Below are 7,615 nucleotides of genomic sequence, written 5' to 3'. Positions count from 1 at the left end.
ACAAAGCCTTTGAGAAATATGGGACTACATAAAAGACAAAACCTAAAATTGATTGGTGTACTTGAAAGTGATGGAGAGAATGTAATCAAGTTGGAAAACACACTTCAGGATATAATCCAGGAGAATCTCCCCAGCCTAGCAAGACAGGCCAACGTTTAAATTCAGAAAATACAGAAAACATCACTAAGACTATACTTGAGAAGAGCAACCCCAAGACACATAATAGCCAGATTCTCCAAGGTTGAAATAAAGGAAAAAATATTAGAGAAAGGTCAAGTTACCTGCAAAGGAAAGCACATCAGACTAACAGTGGCTATCTCTGCAAAAACCATGTAAGTCAGAAGAGAGTGGGTGCCAATATTCAACATGCTTAAATAAAATAATTTTAAATCTACAATTTCATATCCAGACAAACTAAGTTTCATAAGCAAAGGAGACATAAAATCCTTTACAGACAAGTAAATGTAAATCAGCTAAATGCCCCAATTAAAAGACACAGACTGGTGAACTGGATAAAGTGTCAAGACCCATTGGTGTGCTGTATTCACAAGGCCCATCTCATGTGCAAAGACATACACAGGCTCAAAATAAGGGAATGGAGAAATATTTACCAAGAAAATGAAAAGAAAAAAAATGCAGAGGTTGTAATCCTAGTCTCTGATAAAGCAGATTTAACCAACAAAGATCAAAAAAGACAAAGAAAGGCGTTAAATAATGGTAAAGGGATCAATGCAACAATAAGAGCTAACTGTCCTAAATATATATGCATCCAATACAGGAGCACCCAGATTCATAAACCAGTTCTCAGAGGCCTACGAAGAGACTTAGACTCCCACACAATAATAGTGGGAAGCTTTAACACCCCACTGTCAATATTACAGAGATCAACAAGACAGAAAATTAACAAGGACATTCAGGACTTGACTGCTGATCTGGACCAAGTAGACCTGATATACATTTGTAGAACTCTCCATCCCAAATCAATAAAATATACATTATTCTCAGTATCACATAGTACTTATTCTAAAATCAACCACATAATTGGAAGTAAAACACTCCTCAACAAATGCAAATAACAGAAACAATAACAAATAATCTCTCAGACCACAGTGCAATCAAATTAGAACTCATGATTAATAAACTCAAAACTGCACAACCACATGAAAACTGAATAACTTGCTCCTGAATGACTACTGGGTAAATAACAAAATTAAGTCAGACATAAATAAGTTTTTTAAAACCAATCAGAACAAAGAGACAATGTGCCAGAATCTCTGGGGCACAGCTAAAGCAAGGTTAAGAGGGAAATTTATAGCACTAAATGCACACATCAGAAAATGGGAAAGATACAAAATCGACACACTAACATTATGATTAAAAGAACTAGAGTAGCAAGAGCAAACAAATTAAAAAGCTAGCAGAAGAGAAGAATTAACTAAGATCAGAGCCGAACTGAAGAAGATAGAGACACAAAGAAACCCTTTAAAAATTAATGAATCCAGGAGCTGGTTTTTTGAAAAGATTAACAAAATAGATAGACTGCTAGCCAGACTAATAAAGGAGAAAAGATAGAAAAACCAAATAGACACAATAAAAAATGTTAAAGGGGATATCACCACTGATCCCACAGAAATACAAATTACCATCAGAGAATACTATAAACATCTCTAAGCAAATAAACTGGAAAATCTAGAAAACATGGATAGATTCCTGGACACATACACCCTCCTAACACTAAACCAGGAAGAAGTTAAATGTTTGAATAGACCAATAATAAGTTCTGAAATTAATTAACAGCCTATCAACTAATAAAAGTCCAGGACCAGACGAATTTACAGCTAAATTCTGTGGGAGGTAGAAAGAGGAGCTGGTACCATTCTTTCTGAAACTATTCCAAACAATAGAAACAGAGAGACTCCTCCTTAACTCATTTTACGAGGCCAGCATCATCCTGGTACCAAAAGCTGGCAGAGACACAATAAAACAGAAAAATTTTAGGGCCATGCCCCTGATAAACATCAATGCAAAAACCCTCAAAAAAATACTGGCAAAACAAATGCAGCAGCACATCAAAAAGCTTATCCACCACGATCAAGTCAGCTTCATCCCTGGGATGCAAGGCTGGTTCAACATATGCAAATCAATAAATATAACCCATCACATGAACAGAACCAAAGACAAAAACTACATGATTACCCCAATAGATGTAGTAAAAGCCTTTAACAAAATTCAATAGCCCTTTATGCTAAAAACTCTCATTAAACTAGGTATTGATGGAAAGTATCTCAAAATAATAAGAGCTATTTATGACAAACTCCTAGCCAATATCATACTGAACGGGCAAAAGCTGGAAGCATTCCCTTAGAAAACCGGCACAAGACAGGATGCCCTCTCTCACTACTGCTATTCAACATAGTATTAGAAGTTCTGGCCAGGACAATCAGGCAAGAGAAAGTAATTAATGGTATTCAAATAGGAAGAGAGGAAGTCAAATTGTACCTGTTTGCAGATGACATGTTTGTATATTTAGAAAACTCCACTGTCTCAGCCCAAAAACTTAAGCTAATAAACAATTTCAGCAAAGTCTCAGGATGCAAAATCAATGGCAAAAATCACAAGCATTCCTATACACCAATAATAGAGAGCCAAATCGTGAGTGAACTCCCATTCACAACTGCTACAAAGAGCAAAAAAAAACACCTACAAATACAACTTAAAGATGTCCTTCACATCCTTGTAATGAGAACTACAAACTACTGCTCACGGAAATAAGAGAGGACATAAACAAACGGGGGGAAAAAGCCATGCTCATGGATAGGAAAAATCAATATTGTGAAAATGGCCATGCTGGCTGGGCACGGTGGCTCACGCCTGTAATCCCAGCACTTTGGGAGGCCAAGACAGGTGGATCATGAGGTAAGGAGATTGAGACCATGCTGGCCAGCATGATGAAACCCCATCTCTAGTAAAAACACAAAAATTAGCCAGGCTCGGTGGCACACGCCTGTGGTCCCAGCTACTCGGGAAGCTGAGACAGAAGAATTGCTTGAACCCAGGAGGCAGAGGTTGCAGTGAGTCAAGATTGCACCATTGCACTCCAGCCTGGTGACAGAGCAAGACTCCATCTCAAAAAAAAAAAAAAAAGAAAAGAAAAGAAAAAAGAAAAGAGAATGGCCAGGGTAATTTGTAGATTCAACTCTATCCTCATCAAGCTACCATCAACTTTCTTCCTAGAACTAGAAAAAAACTACTTCTGTGGAACCAAAAAAAGAGCCTGTATAGCTAAGACAATTCTAAGCAAAAAGAACTAAGCTGGAGGCATCATGCTACCTGACTTCAAACTATACTACAAGGCTACAGAAACCAAACAGCATGGTACTGGTACCAAAACAGATAGGTAGACTAATGGAACAGAACAGAGGTCTCAGAATTAACACCGCACATCTACAACCATCTGATCATTGACAAACCTGACAAAAACAAGCAATGAAGAAAAGATTCTCCATTTAATAAATGGTGCTGGGAAAACTGGCTAGCCATATGCACAAAACTGAAACTGGATCCCTTTCTTAGGTCTTATTAAAAAAATAACTCAAAATGGATTAAAGACTCAAAACTAAAACCATAAAAACCCTTGAAGAAAACCTAGGCAACACTGCTGACAACAAAGGCATGGGCAAAGACTTCATAACCAAAACATGAAAACAATTCCAACAAAAGCCAAAATTGGCAAATGGAATCTGATTAAACTTAAGAATTTCTGCACAGCAAAATAAACTATCATCAGAGTGAACTGGCAACCTACTGAATGGGAGAAAATTTTTGCAATCTATCCATCTGGCAAAGTTCTAATATCCAGAATCTACAAGGAATTTAAACAAATTTACAAGAAAAAAGAAAACAACCCCATCAAAAAGTGGGCAAAGTATACAAATAGCACTTCTGAAAAGAAGTCATCTACACGGCCATCAAACATATGATAAAAAGCTCATCATCACTGGTCATTAGAGAAATGCAAATCAAAACCACAATGAGATATCATCTCACACAAATTAGAATGGCAATCGTTAAAGAGCCAGGGAACAACAGATGCTGGAGAGGATGTGGAGAAATAGGAATGCTTTTACACTGTTGGTGAGAGTTTAAATTAGTTCAACAATTGTGTAAGACAGTGTGACAATTCCTCAAGGATCTAAAACCAGAAATACCATTTAATCCATCAATCCCATTGCTGGGTATATACCCAAAGGCTTATAAATCATTCTACTCTAAAGACACATGCATACATAAGTTTATTGCAGCACTGTTTACAATAGCAAAGACCTGGAACCCATCCAAAAGCTCATCAGTGATATACTGGATAAAGAAAATGCAGCACATCTACACCATGGAATACTATGCAGCCATAAAAAATGAATTCATGTCCTTTGCAGGGACATGGATGAAGCTGGAAACAGACACAGGAACAGAAAACCAAACACTGCATGTTCTCACTTATAAGAGGGAGTTGAACAATTAGAACACATGGACGCAGGGAGGGGCACATCACATACTAAAGCCTTTTACAGAGTAGAAAGCAAGTGGAGGTAGAGCATTAGGACAAATACCTAATGCATGAGGGACTTAAAACCTAGATGACGGGCTGATGAGTGCCGCAAACCACCATGGCACACGTATACCTATGTAACAAACCTGCACGTTCTGCACATGTATCCCAGAACTTAAAGTACAATTTAAAAAAAGAAATTGGTTGTTGTAAGTATCGCAGTGATACTTACTGATATCATGGTGTAGAAACACTGGATATTATAGATAGGACAGGAATATTTCATTATTATCACAGTGTATAAACACTAGGTAGGATAAACATCGAGTGCTATTTTACCAATGTCGCAGTGCATAAACCCTGTGTGTAAACGAGATGTAGCAAATATCAGTGATGTCACAATGTATAAACCCGTGTGTAAACGTGGGATGCTGCAAATATCACAGTGATGTTTCATCGATATCACGATGCGTAAACCTGTGTGTAAACATGGGATGTTGCAAATATCACAGCGACATTTCTTCAATGTCACGGTCCCTATACCCCGTCTGTAAACAAGGGATGTTGCAAATATCACGGCGATGTTTGTTCAGTGTCATAGTTGTCATAGTGTGTAAACACTGGATGTTCTAAGTATCACAGTGATATTTCATTGATGTCATAGTCTGTAAATACTTGATATTATAAATATCAGAGATATTTCATTGATATCACAGTGTGTAAACACTGGATATTATAAATATGACAGCCATATTTCATTAATATCACACACTGCCCCACTGACCCAGGGCCAGCCACAGTATCACTTTCATGGCCCCTAGCTACTTGTGTTTTTGTGCACCCCTTCTTCCGTAAAATAATTTAAAAATGAATATTTTATTACTGCATTTATAAAAAGAGGACTGTAATCTAGGCTAGATTATTATATATTGCTTTTATTATATTCCTTTTCTTCTTCTGACTTTAAAATAAAGTATAATTAAAACATTTTTACAGGTCCCTAAAATTACTGTGTGCCTCCTGTGCCTAATGGAGAAGTCAGCCTTGCACTGACACCTTGAGTCTCAGCTTGCACCAGGCTCATGCAGACACACCTTTCTCCAGCCTCTTTCTGCTGTCTTTGCACAGACTTTGCCCTCTTGCTGGAACACTCTCCCTTGCATTTTTTCCTCATGTATCCCTACTATCCCTCACAGAGCATCAGAATCTCCTTACAGCACAGAGCACTGGGCCTGACCCCTGGCTTCTGATTCAGCAGATCTGGCCTGTGCCCCAAAGTCCACATTTTCTTTTACTTTTCTTTTTTTTCTTTCTTTCTTTTAAGACAGAGTTTCATCTTGTTGCCCAGGCTGGAGTTTAGTGGCGCAATGTCGGCTCACTGCAACCTCCACCTCCTGGGTTCAAGTGATTCTCCTGCCTCAGCCTCCCTAGTAGCTAGGATTACAGGTACCCGCCACCATGTCTGGCTAATTTTTTGTATTTCTAGTAGAGACGGGGTTTCACCGTGTTGGTTGGGCTGGTCTCCAACTCCTTACCTCAGGTGATCTGCCCGCCTCGGTCTCCCAAAGTGCTGAGATTACAGTTGTGAGCCACCGCCCCGGGCCCAGAGTCCACATTTTTAACAAGACTGAGGTGAAGCTGATGCTGCTGGTCTGAGGACGGCACTTTGAAAACTGCTGCTTTCCAGACGAGCTGCACTTCCATTTCCTCTTACCAAGCCTTCTCTGTCTAATTGGGTCACTACCAAGACAAGCTCGGTCATAGAGACCCCCACCGAGGCAGCGCTGAATGCATTAAAAAGCAGACACGCAAACAGAACAGCAAAGTGGGGCTACCTGGGGGCCGACAGCCTTCCGAACTGAGAGCATCAAGGGCTGACAGCATTCCGGACTGAGGGCCTTGAGCATAGTCTGACCCACGTAGACTCTCTGAACAGGTGATTGTTATTAACAAACAGGTGTTCTGCGTTTTCTCACAGAACCAAGATAAACTAGGTAGGCAGCTGTACTTGCTCACCACTGATCAAGAACAAACCAGAAAGTATTCTCCACGAGGGCGCCATGGGGGCAGGGTCACATATCACACGCTTAAAGAATTGTTTTAACCAGTGTACGATGTACATATACTGTTTTGCCACTTTAGAATGCCCCAAGTAGTTTTCCACTTGGGAAGGGAGCAGCTAGGTTTTCCTTGCCATTGTTCTTCTTAGCATAACAATATAATTTATCATACACTCAGTATTTCTCAGCAGGTCACATTTCTCCTTCACATGCTCTGGAAGGACTTAAGGCCTCTGCTTTATCTGTGTGATTATTTTTTGCTTTGAAACATTTTTATCTTCTTCTTACTATTATTTTTGATACAGGGTCTTCCTGTGTTGCCTAGGCTGGAGTGCAGTGGCCCAATCACAGCTCACTGCAGATTCAACCTCCTGGGTTCAAGAGAACCTCCCACCTCAGGCTCTTGAGTAACTAGCCTCTTGAGTAACAGATGCATGCCACCATGCCCGGCTAATTTTTAATTTTTATTTTATAGAGACTGGGTTTCACCATGTTGCCTAGGCTGGGCTTGAACTCCTGGGTTCAAATGATCCTCCTGCCTTGGCCTCCCAAAATATTGGTATTACAAGCATATGCCACTGCACCCAGCCCTGTGTGATGTATTTCTGTTTCTACCATTTGACTGTGAGCTCCACGTGTCTTATCGCTAGCTGTGGGATCTGCACCCAGTACCTACATGTGGTCAATAAACAGGTGCTGACAGTTCAGAAAAACAGAATGAATCACCTTAACCTCCCAGCAACAGTGGATGAGAGTGTAAAATCCTATCACTTCACCAGCACTATATTTTCGTTTTGTTTTTTTTTTTTTAAACTCTTCAACTGTAAATTCCACAACTCCTCCTATGCCTCTTCCTTCTAAAGAAGCCGGAAGAAAAGGGCAGAGACTGCTTTGCGCAACCTGGGAGACCCGGCCGTAAGCCCCGCCCCGTGCCCCTCCCCACCTCTAGTTCCGCCTCTGGCCATACGCCCCGCCTCGATCCCCGCCTCCGGTCCCTGATCTAGCACCG

Source organism: Saimiri boliviensis, chromosome 1 (assembly GCF_048565385.1).
Source record: "Saimiri boliviensis isolate mSaiBol1 chromosome 1, mSaiBol1.pri, whole genome shotgun sequence".
Taxonomy (NCBI): Eukaryota; Metazoa; Chordata; class Mammalia; order Primates; family Cebidae; genus Saimiri; species Saimiri boliviensis.
Note: the sequence above shows the minus strand (reverse complement) of the source record.